This window comes from Nicotiana sylvestris, chromosome 6 (assembly GCF_000393655.2).
Source record: "Nicotiana sylvestris chromosome 6, ASM39365v2, whole genome shotgun sequence".
NCBI classification, from domain to species: Eukaryota; Viridiplantae; Streptophyta; class Magnoliopsida; order Solanales; family Solanaceae; genus Nicotiana; species Nicotiana sylvestris.
In genome coordinates, this window is record NC_091062.1 from 172,946,053 (window position 1) to 172,964,487 (window position 18,435).

The 18,435-nt window shown below is 35.3% G+C and overlaps 2 long non-coding RNA genes across 2 annotated transcripts; one reads left to right on the forward strand and one right to left on the reverse strand.

The window, feature by feature from the left end:
• The first annotated feature begins 9,237 nt into the window (after positions 1–9,237).
• LOC104214647 (uncharacterized) lies at positions 9,238–11,222 on the forward strand. The gene is made up of 3 exons (XR_011400530.1): positions 9,238–9,340; positions 10,830–10,971; positions 11,100–11,222. It is a non-coding gene; the product is annotated as an uncharacterized lncRNA (long non-coding RNA).
• A 2,340-nt stretch (positions 11,223–13,562) lies between these two features.
• LOC104214648 (uncharacterized) lies at positions 13,563–17,889 on the reverse strand. The gene is made up of 3 exons (XR_707977.2): positions 17,293–17,889; positions 14,058–14,145; positions 13,563–13,906 (listed from the first exon to the last, which is right to left on the reverse strand). It is a non-coding gene; the product is annotated as an uncharacterized lncRNA (long non-coding RNA).
• Between the last annotated feature and the right edge of the window lie 546 nt (positions 17,890–18,435).

Below are 18,435 nucleotides of genomic sequence, written 5' to 3' on the forward strand. Positions count from 1 at the left end.
ACTAAGCTCTGCTCTTGCATATCGGGATGCCCTCGGTAAGGAATATGAAGCACTGAAGTCCAAGTCAAGCATAACCTCAGTCGATGCCGAAGAAATGGTAGCCCAATATAAAGGCGACGTGGAGGCAACCGAGATCCGCCTAAAGGCAAATGTTGAATACATAAAGAGGCTGTCTCGAAGGGAAACCCTCGAGGAGATCCATGCTCGAGGCTTCGACATATCGACCGAGATCGAGGAAGAGAAGAGATTCGAGGCCGAGGTAAAGGATCTCCACGATCCCGAGGATGTCGTGGGCTCTGAAAGATCCGAGGGCTCCGATGATTTCGGTGGTGAAGACCAGGCATAGATGCCTTAGCATCTTTTTAGTTTTTTTTTTCTTTTGTTTTGATATATATAAAATTTTCCCAATTTGGCAATATCATGTCTTTACTTTTCCAGTATCTTCTTATAATTTATATTCATGTAATGTTTTTGACGCTTAGCATAGAATCAAATGTAGTTATAGGTCGTTCATTTTTGGGGGTCCGAACGGAGCCTGACTTTGATACAACTTTGCTTGTTCGAAGTTTTGAGACCTCGGTGTGACCGGTTTCAAGATGCTTAATTGATTTTAGATGATACTTTTACCGAGGGTAACCTTTTTGCAGGTTTCGTGATTCTATAAAGGTCTTGCTTTTTGATTAGGAGTTTCGGATGTCTCCGAGCAATTTTTAAGGTAGCTGTAGCCTTTTGTATTTAGGCACCGCCTAAATAGGTTTGGTGCCTCTGGAATTTGGTAGTCCGGGTTGTCCGAACTTTTTTTAGATGACAGTCCTCGAATAGGGGTAGCCCTTGGTATCGATAGTCCCCGAGTAGTGGTAGCCCGTGGGCTCTTACGATTCAGATTTTAAGAGGCAAGAAAATGCGTAATAGGAAGGCGAAATCTTCTTTTATTTCAATGTGTAAAGTACATGATCGAAAGTGCGTAAATGCTTGAATCATGACCACAAAGATCGCTAAATCTTTTGGTTTACAGTCTTCCAAACCAAGATGTAAGCCGTTCTACTCTTTCCAGCGATCAGATGTTAGAAAGAAAACCCTACATCTGATTTGGGTGCCATAACCCATATAATAGTTGCACAAGTTTATGTATTTCCAATTTAGCCCATTATTAAGCTAGAAATAACATTTGGGTATCTACACATAAGACCCCTTACTTTATAAGATATCCTTTTGGCCTATTTAACTTTAAACCATGGTAGATCACTTTAATATAGGCCATCTTATAGTGAGAGTAACCAACACACAATTATTCATAATACAATATATGTGCAAGTCCATAAAATTCTATCACAAGAAGCTGGTGGTTATTCCAACCCTGGTGCAACGAATAAGTTGAACTGCAATATGAAGATATTCACTACTAGAAATCAGGTGATTTCCATCCGCAATTTTCGACCGAAATCGGTCGGAAATTGATAATTTCCTACCAAATTCCGACTGATTTTAATTGGACGGGAAAATGATGGTCGCAAATGTGTACCGACCGCAATTGGTCGGAAATTTCAATGCATTGACTGATTGTCAAACTTTATTTTCCAACCGAAATCGATCGGAAATTATTAAATATTTTTTTTAATTTTCAAATTTCAGACCAAAATAGGTCGGAAAATTAAAAAAAAATTATTAATTTATTTGTAAATTGTTAACTTATTTAAAAATAAATATAAATTCATAATTTCCGATCGAATTTGGTTGGAAATTTCAATAATCTGGAGAATTTATTTGAAATTTCCGACCGAATTCAATCGGAAATTATGAATTTCTGGGAAAAAATAATTTCCGACCGAATTTGATTGGAAATCTGGGTAAAAACTGGGCAGAAAATGCCTGTTTTTAAGCTACATCACCTGCCAATTTAAACCAATATATATCTTATAATGGCAGCTAACATTGCTGTCATTCAACCATAATTTGAAAACCTAACAAAATAACAACAACTAATAACCAACAACAACTATTAACCAACAACAACAACTAATAACAACTACAACAACTAATAACCACAACAATAACTACTAAAATATTTAATAACAATATAATCATCATTCAAATAACCAACAAGAACAAAATATTGACAAGTTCAAAACTTTGTTTAACAATACACAACATTCAATGAGTTTTTTATGTAGCATCATCTCCATCTTCACTCCTAGAACCTTCATCGCCGGCACATGGGGAAGGAGGACGAGATCGGGGAATGGGAAAAACACCACTAGCAAGAAGATCGGTCAGCTGACCTTGAAGGAGATTAAATTGTTCGTCCCTCCTTTCTAGCTGAACTTGAAGGGTACCAAATTGTTCATCTCTCTTCTTTTCTCTAGCCTTGGTCTCTTCAAGCTCTGCTGTCAGCTTTGCGATCTTCTGTTCCATAGACAATATAGTCGACCTATCAATCGCCTCGCCTTGGGCGGAAGTCCCTATACCTTGCAATCCTGCCCTGTAGCGCTGAAATGATTTATCTGAAAGACCGTATGCTATCCCCTTTTTAGGACCACCGACAACATCCAACCATATCCTTTACGCTTCTTTGTTTGAAATGGACGGTCGCTTGCTCATTCGGTGGCAAGCTCTTAGTGTACTCCTCCAAATTGATATTGTAACAACCCTTTATTTAGAAGATAAAAAATTACTAACTATATATTATTATAAATATTTATAGTAGTTATGAAACTTACGTGTGTATTCTCCGCCCGGTCCTCAACCCATCTAGTTGGATCTGTCGGTGCCTCCTTCTTCCGGATGTGAGTCTCCATGAAGAACTCAACATGACTCATCTTCCTCCTAGTTTTTTTCCTACAAATATAATAAAACGTGTTAACAAAATTAATATATATAAATATAGTTCGATAAAAATAGACCAAATTATTCATTGTCTGGATATGTTGGATTTTAAAGGCCAAAACATTCACTCTCATATCATATTAGTCTTACATTTGTTCAATAAAACTTGTCTTTTACTTTGGCATGTATATATTCTTTTATCACATGACACTCTGGTGATACTTCTCTATTTCAACCATCTTATCTACTTTAATTTTATGCGTAAAATCTTCTTCTATCACATTGCTAACAAGCCCGGACATTTGAATTTTTTGCATTTAGGCATTTCCCATCTAGTCTCACCTCAGCTTCACTCTTCCTATATTTAAGCTAAATACATGGTTAATCAATAAATGTATTACGGTCGGTTTCTCATGCATTGTTAGATTTCAGCTATAACTTGTTAGGAGAAGTTGCAAATGAAAATGCAAATAAGAGTAGAGAATCATGTAAACTAGGTAGTGTGCATTAATCATGAATTCAAAGTAACATAAAGGATTGGATTCAATTATAAGCGTGACATGGACCCAGATGTTGATCGTTTCCATGTTCACGAATACTAACATACTATATGATTCTCTTGATGATATATCGAGTACTGTCAATCTCATAATATATAAGCAGATGCTACGTGTAGAGAAGTTAAATTAAATATTTGGAACATATTCTATAAGATTGTTGAATCTTAATTATTATAATTAATAGCAAAAAACTAAAATATGTAAATAGAATTCATAAGACACCAAAATGCATGGAGTGTTTTATATGATTTTGCCGCTTCGTCACAAAAATTTTGTTCCCATAATGTTGATAACACTATGTTGATATAAAGTCAAGTGGACCGAATTTTATGATTAATTTGAAAAAGAAAAACTGGGAGATATATAAATATAGTTCGATAAAAATAGACCGAAATATTTTAAGAAATTACCAGTTGTCTTTTCGTATCCCCCATGCTCCTTGAACCCAAATAGTACAAGGACCCACCTTTCTCAAATGCTCGGGCCTTCTTTCCCTGTTCACTCTGCAGATCCACCCATACATCCAGTAGAACCCATGAAGGCTTCTTTTTAACCCTTCGAGCAGAGCAGAAGGAATCACAGAGTCTCTTATGGCATTTGTACCCTTAATTTTTATGAATTTCACGGTTATACCGGTCCTCCCAGGGACACTTAGTCTGCAGATAAAGTATGTAACGTTAGATAAAAATATTATTAATATAACTCTTAAATATATAAGAATTGTATTAAAACCTTAAATTGGTTGAATATCTGTTGCACGAGACTCTTTGGAAAGTCACTCCAAGTCGGATAGGGTGCCAAATACAATGCACCAAGAATATTAGTGATTATCTTTGTAACCCGAGTATTAGGAATGAACCTGCAACATAGAAATTACATTAAATAAACAAGAGTAGATATTACAATTCAGCAATAATAAAGAAGTAATAAATAAATTTTACCCATTGCCCTTAGGCCTGATGATGATCCATCATAACGCACATCATCTGGATCATCACCCTCCGATGAATCTGAAGCGTGCGCAGAAGGGGAGGGCATCTGGCTCAGTGCTACTATCCCGAAGACGAAGTCTAGAAATGCTAGGAGACGAACTCCGTGGAGAGGAAAATGAGGTCTTTGATGAATATGGCTGCGATCCACACCCCTACATTGATCTAGACCCATGCTGCGATCTAGACCATTGTTGCGATCCGACCGACTAAAATCTAGATGGATGAAATCTAGCTAGAGATGAAGCAAATGGAGAAGATGACGGGCGTACCACATGGCTCTATGACTGGTGACTGGATGCACCCATGTAACTATTGGGTGGATCATGAGAAGGAAGAAGGGTATAGCCCTGTGGTGGAGAATGGTGATAATAATGCTGGGTGGGCAAATGGTGGATAGTATGATGAGTAGATGGATGTGGTGGAATAGATCTGTGCCTAGAAGATTGCTGTCGGCCATCAGCAGCAGAGGGATGCAAGTGTGGAGTGGAAGGAAACGAGGGTGTAGCACCATCATCATGATCAATAGGCCTTTTATCCTTCCTAGACCTACCTCGACCCCTACCGGTCATTTGCATAAATTAAATAAAATGTTAGAATTGAGAATATAAATCTATATAAGTTGAGGGCGCTTGAAAAAACTAACATGCTAGTCGTCTTTGTCGACGTATCCTTCCTCGTCTGAAAATACTTCCTCTTCACTTATTTCATTTTTATTAGGTGATTCTTCATCCTCATTTTCTATAAATGTTATTTACTCCATATCAACTTCCTATTAATATGCGTTGAGGATGCTCCAAGTAATTTTCTAACTGATCATTCACCATTTGGTTAACACTTGAGGTATCGTTTTGGTAAGCAACATCTAGCACATTCTCAACTTCCACCCTACCAACAGGCTTTGTTTTGATTACAACCAACCAATCAGCCTTATCCCTCCGCAATGGATATGGAGCATAGTACACTTGCCTAATTCTTTCTACAATTATAAAAGGATCATACTCCCTCTTTTTATTAACCTCAATTATGTTGTATTGCGAGTGTACATTTGTACCTCTTCTAGATGTTGGGTCAAACCACATGCATCGGAAAAGTATGATCTTCTTATTTGGCCTACCTGAATATGACAATTCTAGAATCTCTTTGATCATACCATAATAATCATTTTTCCCATCCTAGTTGTCTTCACCACCTTTGACACACACCCCACTATTATTGATTTTTTTATACTTCGAGTATTCCTCGATGTGAAATTTGTAACCATTCACATAATACTTAGACATAGTCGTAACTGTAGGTGCAGGTCCCCAAGATATGTCTTTCAAAAATTGATTAACATCGTTGTTTGGATTGTTGACCTACATATAGGGGTAAATAAATCACAAGTGAGCAAGTATATTTATAAGTATGTATATTCACATGTGAGAAAGTATGTAAGATGCACTTACACACTCTTTAAACCATGCCTCAAATGTAGAATATACAACACCATGATCAAATTGACTCATGAAGTCACTAAGCGACATATTGAAAATTATTTGTTAATTGTATCAACCAAATTAAATAGCAGACCATGTAAATTAATCTTACGTCAACACTTACTTTAGAAATGGTTAAACTTCCGGACAATTTAGCAACACATGATTTGAAGCTGATTTGTACTCCATACTACTTAGGCCCCTTTTTGTTCAATCTTTAGAGCCTCGGCCTGGTTGATTGAATATGGACATTGGTGGATATAATGTATCAATCTCAATCACCACATTGTGCCAATTGGGCCTATTTCTAGCACATGTCACATGACACATGACTGGCAAAGTAGTAAGAACAAAAATGGGCAGTTTCCTTTGCAAGATAGGTTTCGCATATGGATCCTTCAATCCTATTCCACTTTTTAACAAATCGTTTACACTTGCCGATAGTCTTGCACATTGTCATACTAGACAATAACATTAAAGAAAATTACAAGAATAAATCAAGGTTTGATCATTACCTCTCGAATGGATACATCCACCTGCATTGAACCGGGCCTCCAAGTCGCGCCTCGTGTACAAGGTGAATTGGAAGGTGTTCCATTACATCAAAGAAACTACATGGAAAAAGTCCTTTCCAGCTTATTACTGATCACAGGAATGTTCTAATTCATTTGAAATAGATTTTCTTTCCTTAATGTGGTAGAACATTAATCTTTGAAGAACAAACTTATCTTTGTGATGAGTTTTCATATATTTTCAAGCAATCCACAAAATGCAATAGGGATTAAGGTTTCCATGAATATATGACAGTCATGACTTTTCATATGAGTCAGCTTTCCCTCAACCATATCAACACGTTTTCCCAGGTTCGATGCATAGCCCTCGGGCATTTTTAGGTTTGTAACCCACTCACAAATCTGTCGTCTTTGTTCCAAAGTGAATGTGTAGCTGGCCTTGGGCTGGAACACCTTACCATTGTTCCCAGATTGCAAATGTAATTCAGGTCGCCTACAATATTCTTGTAAGTCCAGTCTAGCCTTCAGATTATATTTTGTCTTATTCTTATCATCTATCATTGTGTTGAATAAATTATCAAAATAGTTCTTCTCAATATGCATGACATCAAAATTATGCCGGAGAAGATTATCCTTCCAATATGGCAACTCCCAAAATATGTTCTGTTTTGTCCAGTTATGGGTAACACCAATCCAAGAAATCTAGAAGGTGGGGCCTCAGTAACTTTAGTGAAGTTCTGAACCTTCTCCCAAATTTCCTCACCGGAATAAATTGGAGGTGGAAAATCATGTTCAATTGTATTCTTTTTGAATGCGTTCTTCATCATTCTGAACTCATGATCAACTGGCAAAAACTGACGATGACAATCAAACCATGACTGCTTTCGGCCATGTCTTAAAGTGAACACTTTACCATTTTTCATGCAGTAAGGACATGCTAACGTTCTGGCAGTCATCCGCCCAGACAACATTCCATACGTAGGAAAATTATTAGTGGTCCACATTAAGTTAGCACGCAAGTTAAAATTTTGCTTAGTTGATATATCATATGTCTCGACTCTATCATACCACAACTGTTTAAGCTCATCAATCAGAGGTTGCAAATATACATCAATCAAACTCTTTGGATTTCGGGGACCGGAAATAACACAATTTATAAAAAAATATATGGACTAGTCATACACATTTCAGGCAGAAGATTATACAGCGTAATAAAGACCGGCCAGCATGAATATGGTGTTGCAGAAACAGAAAATGGCGTGAAACCATCAGCACACAAACCCAACCGAACATTCCTTGGTTCACTAGCATAATCCGGATACGTCCTATCAAAATGCTTCCAAGCTTCCCCATCTGAAGGATGACATATAACACCGGGCGGCCTTCTATTTTCATAGTACCATCTCATATGATGAGCGGAACTCATCGATGCGTACAACCTCTTTAATCTAGGAATAAGGGGTAAGTAATGCATCAACTTCACCGCAGCCTTTCCCGCTGGAAAGCCGCTTAAAACGAGATTTTTCACAAAATTTACAACTTTCTAAATCTACATCACCCTTATAATACAATATGCAAGATGCAACCATCTTCACAACAATCGATTCTCATAGATGAGAATCCTAACTTAGAAATCAATCTTTTAGCCTTATAGAAATCTTCAGGTATGTTGAAAGCTGGGTCAACTAGTTCACTCATAAGGCCAATGAAAGAATCCATTCCTGCTTGAGAAATATTGGTATCTGATTTGATACTTAATAATCTAACCGCAACAGACAACTGAGAGTGCATACTCCCTTGTCTTAGTGGATGACTAGCGGCCTCTAACTGTTCATAAAAATATTTTGCCTCTTCGTTAGGAGGTTGTTCAATACTTTCATGGGTTTCAAAATCGAAGTGCATCCCTAAAGCATCCGCAACCATTTCATGGTATCTAGGATATTGAACGCTATTCTCCACCAACCTACTACTTTGACCAACAACTACGTTATGAAATACAACATCACTACCATCAATCTCTCCATGACTAGTCCACACAAAATAATTATCCGTAAACTCTTTTTTATAAAGATGAGCTTTAACATCCTCCGATCCAAAAAAAATGCGAACACTTGCACTTCGCAAAAGGACACCTAATCAACCCTCCAATTCGAAACGGTTCAAGTGACATTGCATGCGTAATAAATTCCTTAACCCCTTCTATAAATTCCTCCCTAAAAACCGACGATTAGGATAATTCCTATTATACATCCAACTATGATATTCCATTTACATAAAGAACGAATAAATTATATTAATCAAAGTTCAAATTAATTTATAGAATTAAGTTACATAATAAATTATAATTTGTTAGCACACTCAATTAATCAGGATTTTGTGCAATATTAAGCCATATGTTTCGACATGATATATATGTAAATCTTGGTGATACACTACTAAAACTATATGGAATAATAAATAAAAGTTGCATAGGAATGTTTGGTAGTGGAGAACTAATAAATTAATAATACTACTACTACAATTTAAAACCTCCATCATCCATATGACATGAAGCTGACACTAAAAAACAGTCCAAAATTAGGGTCAGCTTCCACTATTAGTGCCAAGAGACCATCAAGAAGGGTACATTTAAAAATAATTAAGCCCAAATCTTCTTCATTAAGTACCACTTTTTCAAAACCATCCCCACTTTTATACAATAAATTAAAGTAATATACATAACCACCAATTTTTCCAACATGGAGCATGAAAAGTGCATAGGTCTAACTTGCAGGCATAAAACAGTGTGTCATGTCTCATTTCATAGATCAATCAATAAAAACAGAGGATTTTTAACTTTAAGGGCAGAGGTAGTATATACCCAAAAAGAAAACTTATCAGAGATGGAGAGGAGTCTGAGTGCCAACGATGGCCGCTTGGATTACCAACGACTGGAACACGGTTCAAAATGCACAGAGACAAAAAGGAGTTCTAATCCTGTAAAATTTCAAATCTCTCTCGTACTTCCTCTATGTTTGTGAACTCATTTCCTTTTTTGCCTGTTCCAAAAATAATGAATTCTTTCTAAATTTGGTAACAATTTAGCTTAAAATTACAACTTTATCCTTAATGAGAAGCTTTTATAACCACACAAATACTCTGGGCTCCATTTAGACTTGTCTAGGACAACAAATTACAAACTCTTCATTTTTTTCTTAAACTTGTGCACATAAATTGAAACGGAGGCAGTATCAGATATCTAACAGCGGTTTTTATCCCAGATGATCTCCTGAAACTGATAAAAAAAAAATTCCATCTCAAGCATCAAATCAGATAGTTGCTTTAATCATTTTGTTTCTAGCTAGAGATGTTTGCACCAATCAAGGGGATCATATCACCCTAATAGAGTTGCTATTTACATGACCAGAAAGAGAAATCAGAAATACTTGATTACGCATGTTTTCCCTAAGGTCAGTAGAATATATATATATATATATATATATATATATATATATATATATATATATATATGTAGGATATGAGAAAAAACTTACAGTGATATTTATGGAATCTAAATATTCAATTTCATGTGTGTGAATTTGTGTAAATTGAAATGTTGGGTAAATGATGAATACCGATTTGCTTAGTGGATAGCCGTTCGCTAAGTATTGATTTTTTTTTCTTTTTTGCGGAAATTGCCTATATATTGTTCCTGAAGATGGAGGAATAACACAAACAAGAAGGTGACTCTTTCTCTTTATATGGTTATTTGGTTTGTCAAGGAGCATGATATATGCCAAAGTTTGATTATTCATCTAAGTTGCTACTGCTAAACTATAGAAGTGGTGACATGTACTTGCAACCTTTTAAATTTTTTTTAGACAATAAACAAAGTTCTTTTATTAATTAATCACTAGTAACTGAGTAATCCAGAAACAATCCTGTTGCGTAAACCTTAACATCATTCAATTGAAAGCATAATGTATATATCTAAAAAATTATAGAACTTCACAAAGTAGGGGGAAAAAGATTGAAAGAATACAAGGTCCAAAGATTCCTCTTTAACTCTAACAAGACATGGTCAGCAAAAATAATTCAAATGGATTCCGATTGTGTTTTCCCCAACCCAACTACAAACTAACATGAATAAAAACTTTATTTTCTGAATTGCCATGAAATTATGCATCTCAACTCAGTCAAATTATTCCCTATAGATTTCACCTATTCCTTTTTTTTTTTTTGTGCGAAACATAATATTGCATTAAACATAAATAAAATTACTAGAGAGAGGGTGATGCCTGTGCATCGATAATATAGTTGTTTTCTAGTTGTCTATTACAAGGATTAATACTATCTATTCTAATGTTGTTATCCACCACATTGTCTCCATTGGAAGCAGTCATTCGTTGATCATTGTCATAGATTACAAAAGTGTTATGATTCATGTCCTCCTCTTGTTCCTGATGTGTGCATGTTGTCTTCCTAAAGCGAGTTGCTCCTTCCTGATCCCTTTGCAAAAAGGTGCTCACAAAAATCCGGTGGCTCTTCAAAAATAGATGGTCTTTCATTAGAGGCCATGTTGCATCCCGCCTTTGCTAAACCATCAGCCACCTCATTCCCCTCTCTATAGGTATGTGCAATGGTAACACTATGCAGTTGGTCCAAGAGGTACCTGCAATCAGTGAATATATTAGTATAAATGATGTTGTCCTTTTTTAACATTGTAAGTACCTCTGATGCATCGATGTTTATTTCCAGCGGGACCAAATTGTATCTGTTTGTCAATTTCAGTCCATGGAATAGGGCCTTTAGTTCTGCCTGGATGATGGTGGCATTGTCCAAATTGCCTGCAAAACCTATAATCTAATTTCCATTTGAATCGCGTATGGTTCCTCTTATACCTGCTTTCTGAGTTAACGTTGATATAGCTCCATCCGTATTTAATTTGTAGTAGTTTGGTTTAGGGGGTATCCATTTGATAGGTTGCATTATAGGGATTTTGGTTGTTGCTACCTTTGCAGCTAAATAGGTAAATTTCAGTGCATGGTTAGTAATTTTTTTTAAGTGATATGTGTTGTTGTGTATTATTAAAATTGTGATTGTTATGATTAATCCAAATATCCCATAATGTGTACGAAATAAAAGTTTTGCTATTTATACGGTAAGGCATGTTGTTGTACTTTGTAATAATGAGTTTCATTAACCAACCTGATGGATGAGAGTATGTAGTTATATTGTTGATAAAGTTTGGTATACCAAGTCATTCCATATATGTTTTATGTTAGAACATTCTAAAAATATATGATTAATAGTTTCCAGATCTATATTACATATTTGACATCGGTCATCTACTGTGATTCCTATATGATTTAGGTATTTTTTTGTTGGCAACCTGTTATGCATTACAAGCCAAAGGAATATTTTTATTTTGGGTGGTATTTGAATCTTCCAAATCCAATTATAAGTGGATGTGTGTTGTTGTAATTTTAAATCCTGCTGTAGTAATTGTGAATACATTGATTGGACAGTAAATTTACCATTGTTGGATAGTCCCCAAGAGATAGTATCCGCTTTGTTTGTGTAGATAGGTACATTAATCCTGTTGAATTCATTTTTAAAAGAGTTTGTAATGTGAAAAGGTATTTCTGCCCATTTCCAATTATTATGATCTCTGTAAGTGTTGATAGTCCTTGTAGTATGTTCTAAAGGTATAGGACCATGTAATAAAGATCTAACTGTGGTGTTCGAAGCATTCCATGGCTCCGTCCAGAAGTTTATTTTTGAATTCGTACCTACCTGCCATTGAATGCTACTTTGGCATTTTTCCCAACCTAACATAATATTTTTCCAAATATAAGATGAATTTTGTATTATACGTTTGTTTTTATATTTATAAATAAGAGTGTTTGCCCATAGTTGATTAGGTGAATGAAATAAGTGGCATGCTAATCCTGCCAGTATTCCATTTTTATTTCAGAGATTCAACTCAAGGAAGTTACATACTAAATAATACTCCTATCAATGAGAACAAAAAAGAAAAGGAGAAAAGTGAGCATATTGTTCGATTCTACCACTGATAAACTAAGCTAAAACTAGTAGTTAATAGGTGTTGAACTAATGCCATTCAAAACCCAAAATAGCTAAAACTGGAGAGCATATAACGGAAAGAGCAAAACCATGAATGTTGGTCTCAAATAACAATAGGATTGAACAACCAAAAGAACAATCCGATCGAATTATTTGAAAATTTTGAAATATGACAAAATTTGAAAGAACAATCCGACTGGAAACTTGAAATTTTTTTAATAAATAATTATTTTTATACATTATATACAAGTATGACCAAATAGTTTACCAATTTCCGATCGAATTCGGTCGAAAATTTGGTAAATTTTTAATAAATAATTATTTTTGTACATTATATACAAGTATGACCAAATATTTGATCAATTTCTGACCGAATTCGGTCGAAAATTTGGTAAATTTTTAATAAATAATTATTTTTGTACATAATATACAAGTATGACCAAATATTTGACCAATTTCTAACCGAAATCGGTCGGAAATTTTATTTTTATGCTATCAGGCACTTTTTTTTTGACTTATTGCGACCAAATACTCTTATTTCCGACCGATTTCGATCGAAAAGCCTTGGACGAAAATCACCTGAGTTCTAGTAGTGATTGAGAGGAGAATGTGTTGTGTAGAACTCCAGCATCTACATCTTTATTGATCACTGAAAGGATATAATAACCCATGATGATTGAATCACATGGTAATGTAATAGGCCATTACTTGGCAGCCCAACTCTTCTTCAGACATGCTTAAAAGTTGCCTAATGACCTCATTTTCAAGATACGCCAAAGGAATGACATCTTTATTGATCACTGAAAGGATATAATAACCCATGATGATTGAATCACATGGTAATGTAATAGGCCATTACTTGGCAGCCCAACTCTTCTTCAGACATGCTTAAAAGTTGCCTAATGACCTCATTTTCAAGATACGCCAAAGGAATGACAAATGTAATATTGATTACTCAGTGATATATTATGTTTAACTGGTAAAAAAAAAACTCATGTTAAGTTGCCTGCCACGACCCTCTTCAGATAAATAGGAGTTCTTTAATAATTAGTTGCAAGATCTGGGATTGCTTTCTGTAACGTCCTTGCAGTTAATCAATTTGTAATTTTTTTTTGGTCAAGTAGTAGGAAGATATTCAGTGCAAATTATTTCATCATTATATGCTAATGTCGAGAGTAATATTTAAATACAGAAGTAAGTCCTGAAGAATTTCACAGGCGTTTGTTCAATTGAACTTTATCACAATCAGCAACAGATTAGCTATCACCATTAATCTCTTTTCTCCTGTTTATGTGTGGGAATACCACTACATGTCTCCAACAAAAAGATATGTCACTGGCTGATACTATAACACGATTAGTCAAAGTTCATTCATGATTTTGTTTATCTTTCAGGCACAGATGTTCTCGAGTCCAGTTAGCTGCTGCTTCCAAATGTTTTTTCCGTAAACAAATGAATTTTATTACTTCATAACATGTCTGAAATGTTCAAAAGACTATACTGCATCAGTTACAACCCAACTTGAAAAAACAGAATCCCAAGAAACCACACGTAAAAGTGAAATAGATGATTTAGCTAGATTACGAGCTAGCACATTCTAAGTTCTAGGAATATATATAATGTTGATACCTTCGAAAGATCTCATCAACTTCCAAATATCCTCACAAGTGGTATTTATTTCCCAAGATACTGTCATCTTCTTATGCAACATTTGTATCTGTCACGATCCAAAATCCAATAATGTTAATAAGTCAATTAAACATAAATAAATTATTTGGATCTATTATATTTTCCAAGGACTGGTAGTATAAATCATGAGCTTCTAAAATTAGAGTTTACAAAGCTGATATGAAGAAAACACATTCTGCTTAAAAAGTACATAAACAGAATTTTATAGCCTAAGGCTACCGTGAACAAAAGGCAACTACAGCAGGAACGTAGGTACGCCTTCAAATCCAGCAACCATTGAACATAGCAACATCGACATCCGGGATTTGCACGGGCTGTGTAGGAAATGTAATATGAGTACAACCGATCTCATATACTCAAAAAGTAACAAACCTAACCTCAGGTTAAAAACAGTGATGAGCTGAAACATAGGTCGGGTCCAACACCAATATCGAATAACAGTTCATAACAATGTAAAGCATATAAATAAAGAAGTAACTCAGGGATAAAGTATTTAGCACATATGGATGATTAAATGTCCTTTTGGGCCATAAGCCCATTTTGACATAATTTGGATAGGCCTCCTAAAATGGGACACGGTGCCTGAGACCGAACTCTGCTAGGTTTAAATGATATGATGCACATAAGCATGACCTAAAGGCTGACCTATGTTTGTGGTTCACTAGACAAGGCAATTCGGGGCGGCATGTGGTCGATGGCGGCTGCTCTAGCTGTCCGCCCATTCCACGCTTCCACGCCAACCCCCTTAAAAACACGGGTGACTCACAAAAAGGTCATGTGAGCTCAAACATACTCCGAAAGACTTGTTGCAGAAAGAATTGACCGGGTAATGCATATGATGACAGTTATAAAGCGGTAAACACATAAGGAAAAACGATAAACAAATAACTAACAAAACAGGAAATAAGACAAACAAACCAAATAAACAAAGCAAATAAAAACAAACAAACACCTCAACCGAATATCCTAAAAGCCAACGAGATCAAATATCCGCTCGAACCTACAACTCCCCCGCGCAGAGTCGCCAGAGCTGTCACACCCCTTTTTTCAACTCACTTAACCCATTAAAATATATAAAGAGATTTGTAAAGCTCAAAAGAGTTTTTAATTAAAAAGTGACAAAATTGTGTTCAAAAGGAAATAACTCAGAATCACCACCTGACATTGGTTTCGGTGTGCAAGGTCACCGTTTTTAAAAATAATTTTCCTTTTAAAACACTTTGGACTTCAAACTAAGTCTGCACCAGAAATTCAGGCAAGGGGGTTCAATTGACTCGGGGAGAAGGTGTTAGGCATTCCCCGAGTCCCGTAACTAGTACGTTTGCATACATGATCTAGTTGGCTTTTAAAATATTCGAATTAAGGTAAAAATACACAAAAGAAGACGAACACAAAAAGTTTCAAGGTTTTCCCTGCCTAAATAAAAAGAAAAATAGAAATAAAAATAAGAATAAAAACAAAATACTACACCATGCTTCCTTCACAAATTCGTCACGGCCTCCAGAATATTTACAAAGTATTTCGGAGCATTCCCCGGATAATATAATCAACTAAAGGGACAACCTCTCGCCTCAACAAAACTAAAACATAAACGCCCTAAAGATTTGGCTACCCAAATGTGGTCAGCCTAAAACATGCTCCTAACACTCGAAACAATAGGATAATAAAATAAGATAAAAGAAAGCTAAGTGAGAATGAATTAACAGCATGCTGATTTTTCCTGTAAAATTTCTTAGTTTACCTCATTACCACACGACCCCATAAATCAATCGTCCAAAATAACTTACTCCAATTATCTACACACACAAAGATAGTACTCAACATATAAAACACATAGAAGAGGAGGGAAAGATAACAATTTGACAAAACAAAAAAAACAAATAAGTCAAGAAACGGTAGATCAAGGCATGACAAGAGCCATCTAAAGCTTATTGACATCACCCAATTAATCTTATTCTTAAACCATGGTTCGGAATCTTAGACAAGGCAAATCAGATACCACGTTAATCTTATCCAGATGATTTCGACTCAAATATTTTAAATCCAAATAGGGAAATAGCAAAGAATTGAAACCAAATGAAAACTGTACTGCCAAGCATACGAAATCATCTAACCCAATTAATGTTCAAGATTTTTGCACTTACACGTACTTCAAAAATGGACAAGAATCCAAAACAATTTTCCTATTAAACTTAATCGAGGCACGATACTAACTACAAGCTGATTTCAAAATTTAAAGCAATATCACTGGATGAACTTCATATCTCCAAATTTGATTCAATATCCTAATCTGCTTGACAGTGAATCTATCCAAAAGAGTTCAACAACTTACGCACAAACAGTGAACCATAGTGAACATAAGATAGCTTCAAACAATGACTTTAAAACATGCTTCCAGGATATGGATTGAGCATTCAATTTTAACAAAGATAATCAAAAGACTAATGAAGAACCCCAAGCAAAAACCTATCATTGACTCAACAGCATTTGGCATTGGAACGCTTTCTATTTTTTTACACCAAAAAACAAAACCAATCTGGCTCGCTTAAGGCAAGAAATTCGTGGCACAATTTAGAGGGGTTAGGGTAAACATGTTCAAAGAAATTCCAGCCGTCATCTCACACCTAAACTGACAGGAATAAAATCAACTTAAGCCCGAATCAACTTTCAACATTCAATAATAAAACAGACATTTATACAAACCAATCTGATGCTATCACCAACAAGCATAGAAGAGGAGGATGAAACCTTAATGGCAAAGCAGTATGAATTCGATTTCATTTAAATCCAAGGAATATACTGATTTATGCAAAGTCGTTGCCAAAGCGATTAATGCGCACTAACATGAAAATTTTGCACTTGACAAAAGCAAAAAGAACTATCCCAGTTGGTTCTAACAGTACAAAATAGGACTCATCAATTCAGATTATCATAAGTCAAAATAACACTTCAACTGGACACTTTGAATCGAGGCAGATCTGAATCACAAGGCATTTCATCACAAAGAGTAAAAAAATAGAACACATGTAATGAAGAAGTTTCAATTGGATTCAGCACAATCTGCAGTTCTCAAAAATCCGCTTCTACTAACAATAATTTGATTATTTAATCCTAGGCTCCCGTCATGCTTTGACCAACACAATCGACTAACAAGAGTGAGAAAAACAGAGGATACCTGAAATGAAATTTTCCAATATATTTCTGTCCGGTGGAAGGAAGAATACAAGCAGAAGATTGAATGATGAATTCAACTAGAAACGAATAGAGCAACGGCAAACGATTCTGGAACCGCGAACTCGAATGACACTTCGACTCAGCTTCAAATTTCAGAAATCTCCATTTTTGAAAATCACCATTAAAATTGGAATAGAAGAAGCAGAAATGTATTTTATTTATTTATTTTTTAATTTTTTGTTTGAAATCTGAAAGAAAGAGAAAACTGGAAAGTCCGAAAATCCCCAAAGAAAGAAACCTAGTTTTTTTTAATCCTTCTCCTTACAACCGAAAATGAGCCTATTATATATAGATCCCATTTTTCTATCAAAAAACAAAAAGAGTGAAAAACGCGTGAATCAGTTAAGGAATCATGAGGTTTGACGGGTAGGTGACGTGGAAGAAGGAGAAGATGAGAGAGGGGGGACCATGGGGGACCAGCGAGAGGCACGTCGCCGGATTATCCTTTTCCGGTGACTTCGGCGGCGGGCAGAGGGGTGGTGCAGCTGGGTGAACTTTTGTAGGGCTAGGGTTTAGGTGTCTTGTAGGGTTAGGATTTAGGTGTAAAATGTTATAAAGGTGGTTTTATATGGCTTGAAGAATTAGTTATAGCCATTGGATGGAAAGTATATGAAGGGCTAGGATTAAACTAAAGAGGGAGATGGGTCAGATGGGTTATGGGGCGGGTTACGGGTTAATTGGACGGGTCAGTCCGGTTTGGGCTTGGGGCGTGGGTCAGGGGTATTGGGTTGTTAAATTTTGGACCTAGGTTTAAATTGAGCTCTGAAATTCTACTAATTTGGGCTAAGAAAAGCTGAAAATTTAATTTAGTTATGAAGTAATATAAAATACCTATATAGAAAAATATAAAATAACTCTTTATTAATTTTAATAAACTATTATATTAAAATAAAACTAAAAACCAAAGTGGAAACTATTTTTTGTATTTTTAAAAGATTATATAAAAAAAATAAGTTAAAAGAAATATATCTTTCTAAAAATACCTAATACCTGAATTAAACAGAAAAGAAGAAATTATTTTTGTATTTTTTCAATTTTTGTGCATTTAAAAATAGAATTAAAATTAATAATAAAGTGAAATCAT